At 39.0% G+C, this 19,361-nt stretch overlaps 1 long non-coding RNA gene and 1 pseudogene across 2 annotated transcripts; one reads left to right on the forward strand and one right to left on the reverse strand.

Annotated features, from left to right (window-relative positions):
- Window positions 1-14,703: 14,703 nt before the first annotated feature.
- On the reverse strand, window positions 14,704-15,919 carry LOC143878553 (uncharacterized). Its single transcript, XR_013251012.1, has 2 exons — window positions 15,838-15,919; window positions 14,704-15,729 (listed from the first exon to the last, which is right to left on the reverse strand). It is a non-coding gene; the product is annotated as an uncharacterized LOC143878553 (long non-coding RNA).
- A 206-nt stretch (window positions 15,920-16,125) lies between these two features.
- On the forward strand, window positions 16,126-18,212 carry LOC143878554 (protein NRT1/ PTR FAMILY 5.1 pseudogene; annotated as a pseudogene). Its single transcript, XR_013251013.1, has 2 exons — window positions 16,126-16,679; window positions 17,025-18,212. The product of XR_013251013.1 is annotated as a protein NRT1/ PTR FAMILY 5.1 pseudogene (transcript).
- Window positions 18,213-19,361: the final 1,149 nt, after the last annotated feature.

Here is a 19,361-nt window from a genome sequence, read left to right on the forward strand (position 1 = left end):
GGTGACCATTTGGTGGCTTGGCAAATACAGAATATTGTATGGTGGAAGCTGGATCATTCTACAGCCCTAGGAAATGACATCACTGGAGAGCGGCAAGACATTGCAAGGTCTCCTAGGGTGCCGGCACACCTCCAAAGGTAGTGACATCATGAAGAGCACGCCTATGGAAGAGTGAAGCTTACGAGGCATTCACGGGCTGGGGCCTTTGGCTTCGAGGAGTCTTTGTTTAGTTGCCACCCGACTCTACAAGGCACCCAGGGTAACGACTGGCCAAGGGGTCCCCCTAGGCTTGTGCGGGAGTGGCCACATGGTGGCGGATCTGATGAGATATAAGGTGCTGGTATTTTTGCCCCCCATCACAATTCATTTGTGAGGCCCAACCAAAGGTTCATGTTTGGAGAGAGTCTGTTTGTGCGCTGGTTTTAGCGGTAGAGTGTGTGCTGGTTGAGAGAGAGAGAGAGAGAGAGGTGGTTGTACGGTTTGTGAATTTACAAGCGGTATAGAGGTGGATTTATCCTAGAAGGGGTGGCTTTATCCTAGAAGGAGTATATTTATCACCGTCCTAATGATTTTAACATTTTAGCCGATCATATTTCTAGGTTACTGAAGTAACTATGAATTAGTGAAGTACCTAACAAATCTTTTAAATAATCATCTTTTTTAAATTATTTTTTTTAGAAGCACTTGAATGGAGTACATACATTACGAGCTGTTTGTTGCTGACTCTCGTCACCGTGCGACCAACTACTCTCTTGTAATCAATGAAAGCTGTCCATATTTTAGAGCTCGTTTTGCTTTCTACTGTTTGGCGTTTGAAGCGTGACTGTGTGTATGTGGCAGTCTTTGCCTTCAAAGCTTCGATACCATATGAAAGCAAATCTCCGACCTGGAATACTACCTTTCTTTAAACTCTTAAATGTTTGAATGCCGTGTTTCGTCAATAGGAAATGCTAAAAATATAGGACAATACGGTTGAGAACACCTTGAATGAATGATCCAGGCCCTTTCCTATCAAGCATCTTTTATGTTCTGCTAATAAAAGCCAAACTGTTGTTTTTTGTAGCCATAAGATGTCTCTTTAGATGATGCCAAGACTATGTGGGTGGCCTGAGACTCTTCTAATATATTAGCGTCTTGATTTCAATCCATCCATGGAAGACAAAAATTGCTTATATCATTGATTCCACGACGACTTATAATCCAGTCTCTCTGTTATAGTAACTGTCACGCCCCGAACCCAGAATCTAGGGTCCGGCACACGTGACAGCCGCCGCACGCCCATAGGGTCGCCCCCACAAGCATGCAAGGCTCCTTTTTCGATCAACTATTCTCAACAATCAGAGTAACTAATAAATGCGGAAATTTTAGTCTCATAATGAAATACAAATATAGATTAGGTCCATAAGTCTAAATCCAACAATAATTATTTCAAGACAATCACCTTAATAAAATATCAAAGGTTTCTAAATTGGAACAATGAAATAAAGAACAAATCTCCTAGGCTCCAATCCAAGTGCCTGATCTCAGCAAATCTACTGCCGCTCTTCTGTATCTGAAATTTGTTAAACCACATAATGAGCTAACAGCCCAGCCGGTTTTCCAATCCAAGCCAGCTAATAGGAAAACGAAAACAAACTTGTGCGGAAAAGAAGTAACATGCCATAAAATTTAGTCAATGCAGAAATTGATAAGAATTAAAAAGATCATTTCTACATAAGCTGTATAAGAAAAATACATGTTTTTACAAAACAGTTCCAACCACTCGGTTATGCAGTTTTTCACTTGGAAATCAATGACAAGAATATATATTTTCAAACACTTGATTTTGCATTTTTCCACTTGGAAATCAAATACTTAACAGTAATATATTTTCAAACATAACAGTCTTCTCTGTGGCCAATTTCCAACCTTATTGGCAAGTAGCGTAACCCAAGGCGAACACTCGTTCGCAGGACTCACAGGTCCAAAAGTGCAATGTCATATTATCAATAGCCAGAGGACTCCCTACTGGCCGCCCGAGATCAACCTTACGGGTAGATAAAATTTGACCGGTCTACGTGATCACGTCCAGTGTACTCACCCACTGGTAGGTTGGGCACTAGATCCCCACCAGAGATCAACCTTACTGGTGGAATCCATTCCATACCAAGACTGCATACAAGTATACATTTATAGAGAGAAGCAATTTTAATGTTTGCAATACCATGCCATAAATTTGTAAACGCTTCAAGCCATAGGGGACTTCCCCCATTTCAAATCTATGAAATCCATATCAAATCCATATCGTAAACAAAGTGCTTTTCAAATTGTTGCTTCATGACCATATCAAATCCATATCGTAAACAAAGTGCTTTTCAAATTGTTGCTTCATGAATTCTAGTTTTCAAAATCATGTTCTTCATAAAGCTTTTTATGTATAGGAATGAAAACATTTCAAGACTAAAAATTACCATGCATAATGATATTCAACTATGTAAAATGACATACTAAAAAAAAAGGTCAGTAAGAATCTTCTCCAAAACAAGTTCCAAGTCAAAGTAGATATGCAAAAATTGAAATAGAAAGCTTTCAACTTAGCTAATGTAAATATTTGATAATACACTGACATAGGGTAGGATCACCTACCTCTTGCACGAATTTCTGAATTTGTTTTGTTTTCTCTAGGACGACGTTGATCTGAAAAGAAAAGAAATTAGGACGCCTCTAAAAAGAAAAGAAATTAGGACGGCTCTAAAAACTCCTTTCTAACATATCGCACCTAAACTCCAATCCCATTTGCCCAACCAAATTTATTTAATTAAGACTACTCTTTTCCTCCTTTTTGTTCTTGGCAAGGAAGGGAATTTGCAAAGCTGAAACTAGAAGGGAACTGGGTAAGAATATGAACTTACAGAATTTTGGCAATTGTTCGTGATGAAGATCCACCTAAGATTTTGGCAATTGTTCGTGATGAAGATCCACCCAACCGTAGTTGATCTCAAGAATATGAGGTCTTGTAGGCCTTGATTCTTGGACACAAGGTTATGGCAACAAGATGGTGGAAAGTAGTTTATTTACCGGCCGCAATAGCAGTTTGCAGAGGTTTCTAGGACTGTTTTGCAAGGCTTCTAGGACTGTTTTGCAAGGCTTCTAGGACTGTTTTGCAAGGGCTTCTAAAGTGGTGTGGAATTTGGTCTTGTAGGAGAGTTATAAGCATCCCAATGTAGGAGAGTTACAAGCATCCCAATGGCCTCAAACACCACCTATATTCCTTCTTTCTAAAGCCCACAACAACTACATCCAACACTTATATTTCTTCTTTCTAAAGCCCACAACAACTAACCTTCATCAACACCACCCCTTTCTAATTTTCACAACAACTAACCTTCTTCAATTGTAGAGAAGAGAGTGGAGAGAAAAGGTTCTGGAGAGAAAAAGTTGTAGAGAAGAAAGTGGAGAGAAAAGGTTGTAGAGTGAAGAGAAAAGCCTCGCAAGGTTCCCAACATCCCACACATTTCTTTCTCTTTTTAATATTGAAATGATTGCTACCTTATGATTTAATATTGAAGAATATTGAAAAGATAGAGATTCCTAATCTTTTCAATATTGAAATCATTGCTACCTTATGATTGAATATTGAAGAATATTGAAATGATTGCTACCTTATTTGATTCTTATCTTATTTTATACAATGTCAAATTTAATAGCACCCTTTACTATTTTTAATAAAAATAAGTTAGGATTGAATATTGAAGAATATTAAAATTATTGCTACCTTATTTGATTCTTATCTTATTTTATACAATGCCAACTTTAACTTTAATTCATTGATGATAATAGCACCCTATCTTATTTTATAAAATACATCTTAAATCCATTTGATACTAACACCCATTTCTAGCAATTAATCTTGGCTTGATTTTTGATAATGACACCCATTATAAATTTTATACCAAAATACTTGGGACCGGGTATTACATCATACCCCCCTAAAAAGAATTTCGTCCTCGAATTTCACATACCTGGTGCTTGAAAAAGCTGGGGGTACTTTTCCTGCATCTCCTCCTCAAGCTCCCAAGTTGCTTCTCGCTCAGAGTGATTTCTCCACTGAACCTTGACATAGGGAATGGTGCGTCTTCTAAGAACTTGGTCCTTTCGATCAACGATACGCACCGGGTGTTCCTCATATGACAAATCCTCTCTGAGTTGCAAAGGGGCCAATTCTACTACACGGTCCGGGTCCGGAACATACTTCCTCAGCATAGAGACATGGAAGACATTATGCACCCCAGCCAAACTGGGTGGTAGTGCAAGGCGATAGGCAACTGTTCCGACCCTTTTAAGAATTTCGTATGGTCCAACATACTTGGGATTCAACTTTCCTCTAATGCCAAATCTGACCACTCCTTTAGTGGGAGACACCCTCAAGAAAACACGATCTCCAACCTCAAATTCAAGCTCACGCCTCCTGACATCAGCGTAGCTCTTCTGCCTACTTTGTGCTGCTCGGAGACGCTCTCTGATCAATTGAACCTTTTCTTCTGCCTGATGCACTAGCTCCGGGCCCAAAATCTGCCTCTCACCAACCTCATCCCAATGGATGGGAGACCTGCACTTTCTACCATAGAGGGCCTCATAAGGGGCCATCTGAATGCTGGATTGGTAGCTATTGTTGTATGCGAACTCCACCAAAGGTAACTGCCGATCCCAAGAACCTCTAAAATCCAAGGCACATGCTCTCAGCATGTCTTCCAATATCTGGATCGTCCGCTCTGACTGGCCATCGGTTTGTGGATGATACGCTGTACTGAAGTTCAACCTAGTTCCCAAAGCCTTATGGAAACTCCTCCAGAACTGAGACACGAACCTCGGGTCTCTGTCAGACACAATCGACACTGGCACTCCATGTAGCCTGACAATCTCCTCCAAGTACCACTCTGCCATCTGATCCAATGTCGAACCCACTCTATAAGCCAAGAAGTGAGCCGACTTAGTCAACCTGTCGACTATAACCCAAATGGCATCATTTTTCTTCAATGTCTTTGGCAAACCGGTCACAAAATCCATAGTGATGTGCTCCCATTTCCACTCTGGAATAGGGAGGGGCTCTAACTTCCCGGCAGGTCTCTGATGCTCTATCTTGACCTGCTGGCAGATTATACAACGAGCCACAAACTCTGCAATCTCTCGCTTCATGTTATTCCACCAGAAAATTTCTCTGAGGTCCCTGTACATTTTGGTGCTTCCAGGGTGCACTGAATAACTAGAACTATGGGCCTCATCCATAATCTCCCTTTTGAGATCTGCATCAGCAGGCACACACAACCTAGTTCCGTACCTTAAGGATTCATCCTCATGGACTCTAAAATCTAATTGGGATCCTGCCTCAACTTCTGCCCTGATCTTATGGAGTCTCTCATCAGTACTCTGAGCAATCTTTATTCTCTCTAACAAAGTGGGCTGAACTCTCAGGTTCGCAATTTGCAAACCAGGCTCGTGCTGTCTTACCTCAATACTCAACCTCCTCAAGTCCTCAATGATCTGCCTTTGATTAGTTATCAAAGATGCCATCTTACCCTGGGCCTTTCTGCTCAAAGCATCTGCTACTACATTAGCCTTCCCTGGATGATAGCTGATGGTCAGGTCATAGTCCTGTAGCAATTCAAGCCATCTCCTCTGACGCATATTTAGCTCCTTTTGCGTGAACAAGTACTTTAGGCTTTTATGGTCAGTGAAGACCTCACATGGCTCCCCATAAAGGTAGTGTCTCCAAATTTTCAATGCAAACACCACTGCTGCTAACTCTAGATCATGCGTCGGATAGTTCTGCTCATATGGCTTCAACTGCCTAGAGGCATAGGCCACTACCTTTCCGTGTTGCATCAACACACAACCTAAACCACTCTTAGAGGCATCACTATATATGGTGAATCCTCCACTCTCAGATGGTATAGTGAGGATTGGGGCCGACACTAACCTTCGCTTCAACTCTTGGAAGCTCTCCTCGCACTTATCAGACCATTCAAACTTGGTTCCCTTATGCGTTAGACGGGTCAGTGGTACGGCAATCCGTGAAAATCCCTCTACGAATTTCCTGTAATATCCCGCCAGACCTAAGAAACTGCGAATTTCGGCGACATTAGACGGCCTGCTCCAATCCACTACGGCCTCAATCTTTTGGGGGTCCACAGACACTCCATCCTTAGAAATCACATGCCCCAGAAAAGATACTCTATCAAGCCAAAACTCACACTTCTTGAATTTCGCATATAGCTGCTCTGCTCTCAATACTTGCAACACCTGCCTCAAGTGCTTTTCATGATCTTCATGGCTCTTTGAGTAGATTAGGATGTCATCTATGAACACTACTACAAATCTGTCTAAGAATGGCTTGAACACCCTATTCATCAAATCCATAAATGCCGCAGGTGCGTTAGTCAAACCAAATGGCAACACTAAGAATTCGTAGTGTCCATATCTAGTCCTGAAAGCTGACTTGGGCACATCTTCTGGCTTGATCTTCAACCGAACGAAGATCGATCTTAGAGAATACTTTAGACCCCTGTAACTGATCAAATAGATCATCGATCCTCGGCAATGGATACTTATTCCTCACAGTTACCTTGTTTAGCTCTCTATAATCGATGCACAACCGCATACTCCCATCTTTCTTCTTCACAAATAGCACTGGTGCACCCCAAGGAGAAACATTAGGTCTGATCAACCCCTTATCAAGAAGTTCTTGCAACTGCCCACTCAACTCCTTAAGCTCTACTGGAGCCATTCGATAGGGAGCCTTAGAAATGGGACCCGTGCTAGGTACAAGATCAATGGAGAACTCGATCTCTCTATCTGGAGGCAACCCAGGCAAGTCTTCAGGGAATACATCAGGGAAGTCTCTTACAACTGTGATGTCCTCTAGCCTGAGGGTCTCCTGACTGACTTCTGATATAGAGGCAAGAAATCCCTCACAACCCTTCCTTAACAATCTGCTAGCTTTGCAAGCCGAAATGATATGGGTGGGCGTACCAACAGGACTACCAATAAAACTGAACACTCGCTGTCCTGGCATCTGAAAAGTCACTAACTTACTGTGACAGTCTAGGTTGGCATGATTAGCAGCCAGCCAATCCATCCCAACAATAGCAAACACTAGTAAGGCTTCAGAGCAATCACTAGTAAGATCTGATATCATAAAATACCTGTATAATAATAATAATAATAATCGGAAGGTAGTAAAAATATAATTTGCCTAAGGTACTACAGGTTCTTAAACCTATTGCTCTGATACCACTTTACTGTCACGCCCCGAACCCAGAATCTAGGGTCCGGCACACGTGACAGCCGCCGCACGCCCATAGGGTCGCCCCCACAAGCATGCAAGGCTCCTTTTTCGATCAACTATTCTCAACAATCAGAGTAACTAATAAATGCGGAAATTTTAGTCTCATAATGAAATACAAATATAGATTAGGTCCATAAGTCTAAATCCAACAATAATTATTTCAAGACAATCACCTTAATAAAATATCAAAGGTTTCTAAATTGGAACAATGAAATAAAGAACAAATCTCCTAGGCTCCAATCCAAGTGCCTGATCTCAGCAAATCTACTGCCGCTCTTCTGTATCTGAAATTTGTTAAACCACATAATGAGCTAACAGCCCAGCCGGTTTTCCAATCCAAGCCAGCTAATAGGAAAACGAAAACAAACTTGTGCGGAAAAGAAGTAACATGCCATAAAATTTAGTCAATGCAGAAATTGATAAGAATTAAAAAGATCATTTCTACATAAGCTGTATAAGAAAAATACATGTTTTTACAAAACAGTTCCAACCACTCGGTTATGCAGTTTTTCACTTGGAAATCAATGACAAGAATATATATTTTCAAACACTTGATTTTGCATTTTTCCACTTGGAAATCAAATACTTAACAGTAATATATTTTCAAACATAACAGTCTTCTCTGTGGCCAATTTCCAACCTTATTGGCAAGTAGCGTAACCCAAGGCGAACACTCGTTCGCAGGACTCACAGGTCCAAAAGTGCAATGTCATATTATCAATAGCCAGAGGACTCCCTACTGGCCGCCCGAGATCAACCTTACGGGTAGATAAAATTTGACCGGTCTACGTGATCACGTCCAGTGTACTCACCCACTGGTAGGTTGGGCACTAGATCCCCACCAGAGATCAACCTTACTGGTGGAATCCATTCCATACCAAGACTGCATACAAGTATACATTTATAGAGAGAAGCAATTTTAATGTTTGCAATACCATGCCATAAATTTGTAAACGCTTCAAGCCATAGGGGACTTCCCCCATTTCAAATCTATGAAATCCATATCAAATCCATATCGTAAACAAAGTGCTTTTCAAATTGTTGCTTCATGACCATATCAAATCCATATCGTAAACAAAGTGCTTTTCAAATTCTTGCTTCATGAATTCTAGTTTTCAAAATCATGTTCTTCATAAAGCTTTTTATGTATAGGAATGAAAACATTTCAAGACTAAAAATTACCATGCATAATGATATTCAACTATGTAAAATGACATACTAAAAAAAAAGGTCAGTAAGAATCTTCTCCAAAACAAGTTCCAAGTCAAAGTAGATATGCAAAAATTGAAATAGAAAGCTTTCAACTTAGCTAATGTAAATATTTGATAATACACTGACATAGGGTAGGATCACCTACCTCTTGCACGAATTTCTGAATTTGTTTTGTTTTCTCTAGGACGACGTTGATCTGAAAAGAAAAGAAATTAGGACGCCTCTAAAAAGAAAAGAAATTAGGACGGCTCTAAAAACTCCTTTCTAACATATCGCACCTAAACTCCAATCCCATTTGCCCAACCAAATTTATTTAATTAAGACTACTCTTTTCCTCCTTTTTGTTCTTGGCAAGGAAGGGAATTTGCAAAGCTGAAACTAGAAGGGAACTGGGTAAGAATATGAACTTACAGAATTTTGGCAATTGTTCGTGATGAAGATCCACCTAAGATTTTGGCAATTGTTCGTGATGAAGATCCACCCAACCGTAGTTGATCTCAAGAATATGAGGTCTTGTAGGCCTTGATTCTTGGACACAAGGTTATGGCAACAAGATGGTGGAAAGTAGTTTATTTACCGGCCGCAATAGCAGTTTGCAGAGGTTTCTAGGACTGTTTTGCAAGGCTTCTAGGACTGTTTTGCAAGGCTTCTAGGACTGTTTTGCAAGGGCTTCTAAAGTGGTGTGGAATTTGGTCTTGTAGGAGAGTTATAAGCATCCCAATGTAGGAGAGTTACAAGCATCCCAATGGCCTCAAACACCACCTATATTCCTTCTTTCTAAAGCCCACAACAACTACATCCAACACTTATATTTCTTCTTTCTAAAGCCCACAACAACTAACCTTCATCAACACCACCCCTTTCTAATTTTCACAACAACTAACCTTCTTCAATTGTAGAGAAGAGAGTGGAGAGAAAAGGTTCTGGAGAGAAAAAGTTGTAGAGAAGAAAGTGGAGAGAAAAGGTTGTAGAGTGAAGAGAAAAGCCTCGCAAGGTTCCCAACATCCCACACATTTCTTTCTCTTTTTAATATTGAAATGATTGCTACCTTATGATTTAATATTGAAGAATATTGAAAAGATAGAGATTCCTAATCTTTTCAATATTGAAATCATTGCTACCTTATGATTGAATATTGAAGAATATTGAAATGATTGCTACCTTATTTGATTCTTATCTTATTTTATACAATGTCAAATTTAATAGCACCCTTTACTATTTTTAATAAAAATAAGTTAGGATTGAATATTGAAGAATATTAAAATTATTGCTACCTTATTTGATTCTTATCTTATTTTATACAATGCCAACTTTAACTTTAATTCATTGATGATAATAGCACCCTATCTTATTTTATAAAATACATCTTAAATCCATTTGATATTAACACCCATTTCAAAGAAAATTTACAAGCTTTATTTGATACTAACACCCATTTCTAGCAATTAATCTTGGCTTGATTTTTGATAATGACACCCATTATAAATTTTATACCAAAATACTTGGGACCGGGTATTACAGTAACTTTTCACTTTTTATTTACACGATGCTTTTTTGTCCATAAACTGTTGTTAGGTAGACTGGCCGGCCTACACACCACCTTAAAATAAATACATGAGAAATAATACAATCTAGTACATTCACTGCCAATACAACCCACCTGATTGAGAGAGAAGTCAGGAAATAAGGCGGTGGTCGTGGTGGTTGTCACGCCCCAAACCGAGATCCTGCCCATGCCCGTAACAGAGCCCACATATTCATGATCATAAGTCACGAACATATAAGGCATCTCAAAAGCAGGTAATAAACAGAGCATAACTATATTAACTAATCTCATAAATATAAATGATTAACTGTCGTAATAAAGTAAAAGCTAAAGAGCATTGTCCGACAGACTACAATGATTGATAAATAAATCAACTAAAATGTTTTTAATCTACTACTACTGTCTCTAAAAATAGTCAATTGTAAATCCTAAGATCCACCTTGCTCACTCCCAGATCCCGCGAAACACGATCTCCTACTGTTAGCCATCTTCAAATATATAAATAAGAATGAGCTAAAGCCCAATGAAATAAACAAGTTCTAAGTATAAATAACATAAAGAGTAATAACATGGTATTTATAAAACGTTCGATATTAACTGTATCAACTGGCATTCCATGCATTCGCTGTGTATTGGCATAACAAACTGGCCAAATATAACTGGTACAAAATAAACTGGAATTACATGCTAATAACTGTAACTGTGACTGGCATGTGAGGCTAGCTTGCTAATCTACATAGTCAAGGAACCTGCCCACAATCTTATGGGGAGCCGGATGCCCAATATAGTCGTGGAAGAATTCACTCTCAAGGGAACTGCGAGGGATCATGTTCTCAAAGGTACTGGGAGATGCAATAACTACGGTTCGAACCGAGACTCTTCATAGACTACTGAAAGTCTACCCCATGCTATGTCAATCCATCCGGATCCAATCTTGTCCCATAAGGACCACAACTATTGCGTCATACTTGGACACAAACTGTGTCCAAATGCATATCCGTGACTATTCTAAGTCATACTAGCATATAGCAAACAAACTGATAGTTACGTAATCAGAACATACGATACTACATATCATGAGCAATTATTAAGTGTAAAGCAAGTCTGTGTAATCTAACACATCAATAACTATATCGAAGATACTTGGCAACCCTAGGATAAAAATTATTTCCATAGGATAATCACAACCCTGTGATCTATAGAGGTTTCCATAATATGCAGTTTCTTTTTACATTAGAGGGCTAGGATCATCCTATGGAAATAATTTTTTTGGACACAACCTATTTATGATATGGCCCATCAAATGGAAGGCTTGGATCAACCTATGGTGTAGGCCGTACAATTCATTTTGAAAAATATCATTGGGCCTATGTTACTCAAGGATTTAAATAAATTAATTGTTGGGCCCACCAGCCGTTCATGTTGGAGAGAGAGAGCGGTTTGTATAGTGTTGTACCGGTTGTGGCTTCACAACCGGTAGAAGGGGGAATATATCATTGCTGTCTGCTACATTTTTTTTCCGAGTGTTGAGTTAACTCTACTGGGAACGCTTTACTTTTTTTGGGTTTTTGAACTAGGCATAGTAGCAAATTAAAAGAGAAATGATAAAGTAGAACCTGATACACAATTAAAGTACGTCTGCCCTCATATGCACATCTTGCAAGGCCGCACCAATCAACTGCTTCTAACATCATTCTTTGACCATTTTCTTGACTACATCCATTGTTTTTTTTCCCTACGAAAGTTGAAATTTCATTATAAAAAGGGCTAGAAACATCCAAATACTTGCAACATATTTGGAGCTTCTCAAACGTTAGAGATCTTTCAGGCATATATACACAAAATTCATTGTACACTCAGTTTTATAACCTATTAGATATTAGCCAAGCTGATGTCTTAGGGAAATCAAACCAATCCAAACTCCAAGGGGAAAAGCCATGAAAATTATATTCAAACAGGAGAGACAAGAAATTTCTGAAGTTAAAAAGCTGGCATTCTCAATTAACTAGACACTCCCTTCTGCTTACTTATAGCTAACACTTGAAGCTGAAACAGACTAGCTAAAGAGCTTCTGTAATGGAAGGCAATGGCTACACACAAGATGGCTCTGTTGATCTCAAGGGGCGTCCTGTTCGTGCTGCTCATACAGGGAAGTGGAGGGCATGTGCTTTTCTTGTTGGTAATTTATTTACTACATTTTTCTTTTAAAGGAACGAGAAAAGGAGTTTGAATTTTTTTTTAAGTCTTTGTTTTGGTAAGTTCGCAGGTCATCATTGGTATGAATTTTCCTCCTATGGATTCATTACATAAAACATGATTATCATACTAAGAGAAAATTTATCGGTTTTCTGCGATGAAGATAATGAAATTGCTCACGTATTGGAAAAGAAAAGTCACTGTTTTGTAAAGTCCCGGGATCAATCAACAGAGTCACCAAAGTCGACTAGGATTTTGCAATAGAAATTTCTTAACTTGGACGAGTTCACTTATAAGTCCAAGCTTATATTGAGATAAAAAGAAATCTTTTCATAGGGAAACTCAGTACAGCTTAATTTTAATAAAGCGAATGATTCATCTTTCTAATAGTCATAATCTTTTGTTTTATATTTGTTCAAATAATTATAATTTATACAAAGAAATGATGCTGTAAAAAATACCTTTTGCACATAATTATGAAACTGCAAATAGGTTGAAATTAGAAAACCTTATTTTTAAGGGAAATGATATTTCCCCCCCTTCGATGGATAAAATCCTCCCCTTTAACCTTATCAGTTAACTTTCGAAGGTAAGGAAAAAAGTTAAAGGGTGTGAATTTATCCTCAAGTAGTGAACCAGTGTCACGGAAAACGTTAAAGGGCGGGGGGGCGGGGTAGGATTTTATGCGTCAAAGGGGGGGGAAATTTCATTCCCCATTTGTTATTTTCAAACTCCATATAAATTTTCTTCGAGATTTATATGTTCTCAGTTTCGTATCAAAATAATTAAGAGTTCTTATAAAGAATTCTTATCAACCTATTATGAGATTCATAGAATCTGAAATCTCTGTACTTTTTGAATTCAATTTTTATAAGCAAAACATAACAGCTCTATACAAATAAATGAATAAAATTTCTCAAATGAAGTGATTTTCCCATTTTTATGTTACCTTTTGATCAATTTGCAGGTTACGAAGTATTTGAGAGAATGTCTTTTTACGGAGTTGCTTCGAATTTGGTGGTTTATTTGACAATGCAACTTCACGAAAATACAGTCTCATCAGTGAGGAACGTAAATAACTGGTCTGGATCGGTGTGGATAACTCCAATCATCGGTGCCTACGTTGCCGATGCTTTCATGGGTCGATTTTGGACCTTCACCATTTCAGCTCTCATTTATGTCATGGTAACAAAACTTAGTAGAAAATTAGAGTGTTTTATCTTCTTGCCACTTCCACTTTCTCTCATCTCACTTAAAAGACTAACAAAGGATACACAGCGTGATCAATTGCATCGAATTTTTACATACAATAATCTGAGATGTCAATCACATAATCAGATTCCATAGGTGGGCCGTGCCACCAGCATCAGATGTTTAATCTATTTGGTACCTTGGTAGTGGTCCCATGATGTTTTCTTCTTTCAATAGAAATGGACAAAATTCCTCTGTTTCATTCCTCAAGTGGCAGCAGAGAAGCTGCATTTTTGGAATGCGACTCGAATTTAGTGAAAGCTTACATATAGTGTCCCTCATTTTCTTTTTCTTGTGTATTTTCTTTAAGTTTTTTATACTTAGCTTGGTGAATAAGTTTTCTTTTCCTCTTGATAATCAGATAACCAATTTGTGCTTATGATTTTTATTTTCTTTTTTTGTTCTTTATCATGTCATGTTAACATATTCTTCTATTCGTACATTAACACCTGATGTTTAGTTAACTTGTGAAGAATATAAAAGAACCAAATTTCTTTAACGTTTTATTACATCACCACATGGACATAAAAGGTTCTTCTTTTTTAGTTTTATTTGCTTAATTCATAAAAATGACATTGATGCCTAAACATCAAGGGGTTTATCCTTATCAATTTTCTAATCTATATAAAAAGAATTTAAAGTTTAGCTTAACTTTTTGGGAAATTATAAGAGCCTTTATGAACTAATTAGAAAAGTGTTTAAAAAAAAAAGAGGAGTGCCATTATAAAAATGGGGAATGTGCTTGTCACTCCCCGAACCATTATCACGGCCCATCACATGATAGCGCCGCATATATGCAAAGCATGCAAGGCTAAGCACAATAATTTCAGATCCATTGATGGCATTATCCAAAATATCACAAGTCGTACATAAATTTAAGATAAGGATTTCGACTCTCACTCTCACTCTCACCCAATCATATTTAAAGTTAATGTCTCTCATCAACTGCTCAAGTTAAATACTAACTATTCTAAGTAAATCAAAAGTCCAATAATCAAATGATGAGAATCAAGATTCTTCTCCCTCGACGTTTCCACGAGGATAAAAACTGAAAATGTAAAATTCACACCAAGCTAAAGCCCAGTACATAAGCATGTCAAGGTATACGATGCCAATCAAAAAAGTATCATGGGAACGAGACAGAGTGCAGATAATACACATCATACAAATATCAAGACTCAATGAAAACATTTATCATAGAATGGTTGGACAAAGGAATAGTATTGTCAACATGGAATCTCAATCGTAACTTAGTCATACAAAGGGCGCACTACCTGGATCCATATAACTGATGTACTAGCCACATTGGGAGGGCCCACATAACCAATGTACTAGCCACATTGGGAGGGCCCACATAACCAATGTACTAGCCGCAATTGGTAGGGCCCATATAACCAATGTACTAGCCGCAATTGGTAGGGCCCATATGACCTAAGCCTCCACAAGAAGTGTCCATGTCAAAGCAAAGCAAAAGAATTTACAGATGTTTGAGAGAATTATGCTTAAGCAAGGTCCATACGAGGTCCAAACAATCAAAGATACATGCTAGACCCAATTTAGGTGCCGGTGGTTGTTCAAAAAGTTCACATACATGGGGGATATGTAAATCATGTACCTCGAACGAAGACCCAACCCTTTTTGAACTCTGAATCTTCAGTCACCTATTATCAAATAATCATTCAATAATATGGAGCATCATAGAGGCACGAAACACCCTTTGGTGTTTAACTAGGAAAAGAATGGTAGGTCATCATAGAGCCCCTCTTAGTATGTGGAAATGAACAACATTAGAGAGTCATCAAATATTCTTGGAATCATTTTTAACTGAAAATGGTCATTTGCAGCATAGCCGTGGAGTATAAAAACGCCGAAAGAGGAGGAGAAACGAGCAAGTTAAGATTTTCAGAAGTTTGAGCTGTTGTCAGGAAAACTAGCATGCGAACGCAATTTGCCGGACGTGTCTGATAACCAGCCTGATTCAGGTTTGGTTCAATGGACGTCTTCAATTTTCTGTACGTCAGCCCCTCGACTCTCGAGGACTGGATTTTTCACCTTAGGCACGATTTTCCACCAATTTTGGCACAGTACAGGTTCTAGCTCACTCGTTCTACATCAGAATTGGGCGTAGCAGAGCTCGTTGGAAAGCTATGAGCGAAGAGCTTCCAAAGAGGCCGACTATCTCTCCAGAATCCTGCTATAACTTTTCAGGAAGACAAAATAAAGGAGAAATGGCACTTTTGAACCATAATCTTTATGAACATAATCAAAGACATTAATGTCAGAGCTCTAACTTAAATGGATTTCTTACCGTGGATTGACTTATCGGGCGCCCAAAATCCTCTCCGGTGGCTCTAAGGTTCCCACAACACTAACTCCTCTCAGATCTAGGGTTTTCTTTGGAAAAGAAAATCAAAGCATTTGTATTTATAGTGTGATTAGAAGCACTAATCCAGATTTTGGCCTATTGACCAAAATACCCCTAAGAAATTTCAAAATCACAAATTTGGGTATTTCAGTGCTGATATCACTTCCCTTGCTGTTTTGCTACAATAAACTTTCCTTAATCACCAATTTTCTAAAATTTCTTCGACAGGGTATGTTGCTTTTGACATTGACTGTCTCTCTTCCAGCCTTAAAACCAAAATGCATTGATGGTGTATGCAATAAGGCCACATCATCCCAGATTTCTTTCTTCTATTCATCTCTCTACATTATAGCAGTTGGAGCAGGTGGAACAAAGTCCAATATCTCCACCTTTGGTGCAGACCAGTTTGATGATTTTAATGCCCATGAGAAGGAGCTCAAGCTCTCCTTTTTCAATTGGTGGATGTTCAGCGCCGCCCTAGGATCATTGGTTGCCACCCTTGGACTTGTATACATCCAAGAGAACTTGGGTTGGGGATTGGGGTATGGAATCCCTACAACAGGCCTTCTCCTCTCACTAGCCATCTTCTATATAGGAACACCAAATTACAGGCACAAGGTCCGGAAGAGCAAGAACCCCACAAAGGGTCTGATTCAAGTCCTAGGTTCAGCCTTTGCGAACCATCGGTTGGAGCTCCCTAGTGACCCGTCGGAGCTTCTCGAGCTCGAACCACAACACTATATTGTTTCAGGGAAACGGCGAGTCCTTCACACCTCAGCCTTCAGGTGAGCTCCCTTCTACCACTGTTACTGTTACTGTTACTCTGCTATACATAGTATAGCCTTTTGGCCAAATTAGTACTCATTTTGATGTTCTTGCTTCTGGTATTGCCACCCATAACTTATGCCCATCTCCAAAACTGGCAGTTGGTCATTTTGATGTTCTATAACAATTGTACATATAGAACACTGTGAGATAATTGGTTGATTTGAGAAATTTTGACAGAGCTGTTGGGGGTAGTTTTGGTGGAAATATCCAGTCTCTTATCACAAATATCTGTTTACTTACCTTCTAGTAGAATTTGAAAAATTAAATGCCTCCACAATCGTTACTTGCTTTTTTGTTTCTAGGTTACTAGACAAGGCAGCGCTGAAAGAATGCACTGTGACACAAGTTGAAGAGACCAAGATCATTCTTGGAATGATAATAGTATGGCTAGTAACCCTAATCCCTCACACCATAGTTGCCCAAGTCAACACTCTATTTGTTAAACAAGGAACAACCATGGATAGGACCCTTGCGAACGGGTTCCACATCCCCGCCGCCTCGCTTGGAAGCTTTGTTACACTCTCAATGCTCTTGTCCGTGCCCATATATGACCGTTGTTTTGCTCCGTTCATGCGAAAGAAGACAGGGAACCCCCGGGGAATCACACTACTTCAGAGGCTCGGAATTGGGTTCGGGATCCAAATCTTGGTTACCATGTTTGCGTACATTGTTGAATTGAGAAGGATGCATGTCATTAAGGAAAATGGGATTGTTGGAGGTATGGAAACTGTACCCATGAGCATCTTCTGGCTAATGCCACAATATGTCCTGTTAGGGATTGCCGATGTCTTTACCGTCGGTTTACTTGAGTTTTTCTACGATCAAGCTCCCCAAGAGATGCAGAGCTTGGGAACTGCATTTTTCACTAGTGGAATTGGCGTTGGGAATTTCCTAAATTGCTTCCTGGTGACAGTGGTGGATAAAATAAGCAGCAGAGGTGGAGGAAAGAGCTGGATAGGAAACAACTTAAATGATTCGCACCTGGATTACTACTATGGCTTTCTAATGGTCATCACTATAATTAACTTAGCTGCCTTCATTTGGGTTTCATGCAAGTATAACTATAAGAAAGAGATCAGTGATGGGGTGGACGAGAAGGTTGCAGCAGTTTAAATGTAAGGTAGATCTGTAGAAAATTTTCCTCTAGGAGCCTGACATCAAAACAACTAGTTGCAAGTGTGAAACAACCAATTACTCCAAAAGCTTAAGCCGTTGGAGAAGGTGTTATTTAATCTTTTATACTTTAACACTCCCCCTCACATGTGACACCTCTTTTCAGGGTTGGCCTACACGTGGCACATGTGACCCCTCTTTTGGGTTTGCAATTAGATGTGGATTTTTAATATCAAGGAGTTTTGAAAAACAACCAATTACTCTGATACCATGTGAAACAACCAATTACTCCAAGAGTTTAAGCCATTGGAGAAGGCGTTATTTAATCTTTTATATTTTAACAGTAAGATATATGTAATTATTTATTTTGTTTCTAATTAAAACCATTTTAGTAGGTAAACTTTTGCTTTCTTTGAACTGTAATTTTTTTTTTGAAAAGTAGCCCATGACTATTTTATTAGAAAAACAAACTGATAACATAGAATAAGGGGACAAGATGTCCCCCATAATGTAGAATAGCAGCTAATAACCCTGCACAAGGTGCCACCAAATACATCACTACGTCCTTAAAAACCATAAATCTTCATTCAGTAGCAGATCTATCTACCTTAGAGTTTGCGGTCCATTTCATATGATTAAATTTTGGACGCATTATCCGAAAAAGATCATAAATATCCGAGATAATGCTGTTCAGATTTCACGGACCCCGTCGCCTTACAAGCAGCCCATGGAAGAGCATTTGAAGAATCACCTTCAATAATCAAAGGCCCTGGACCATATTTTCAAACCACTTGAGACCACAAAGGAGAGCTTTGGCCTCCACCTCGTTTGAATCACATATTCTTGTTAGTCTTGAGAATGATTAAATAATAATGATGCTAGAGTATGTGATTGAGACTATATCCTCCCACACAATCATCCATTGCTTTCATTTGGAGAGGTCTACGGTGCAACAAAGCATAGAATTTCAATATTGCAAAGCAAAGGCGCCCATGGAAAGCAATTTTCTCTGCATCTCATCCAATACCAAACCATCAATCACCCTCAAAACATAAACCGATCCCCTGTTTCCTAGTAGTCACTAGGAGATTGGACCATACTGGCGACCTCCATTTTTGACACCCCACGTCCTTTCTCGCTGACCTTCTAGCACCCCTCCCAATCCTAATACTGTCACTTTGCACTGAGGCTTGGTCAATGACTGTTGGGACTAATTTGTCGGTAAATTACTAAGTACGGTGAATGTCAAACTAGGGAGATATAAATGACTAGCAGGACACAATAGTACCGGCCGGATAAAAATGGAAGAAGAAAAATCAAGATATAATATAAGAAAATTGGGCAAGGCAGGCCCATTAAGCCTTTATCTTAAAGATTTTTATTTCCTCATATAAGCAGGTGGTGGCCACATGGAAATCAAGTCCTAGGGAGAGACAATGCCCACAACTGACAATCAAGGACTGCACTCCAAGTTCATATTGAATCAATATGCTTGCACTTAATGGAACAATAACAAACAAGGTAAA

The sequence above is a fragment of the Tasmannia lanceolata genome, unplaced genomic scaffold (genome assembly GCF_043159265.1).
Source record: "Tasmannia lanceolata isolate RefF3 unplaced genomic scaffold, GAP_Taslan_0.1 ptg000006l, whole genome shotgun sequence".
NCBI classification, from domain to species: domain Eukaryota; kingdom Viridiplantae; phylum Streptophyta; class Magnoliopsida; order Canellales; family Winteraceae; genus Tasmannia; species Tasmannia lanceolata.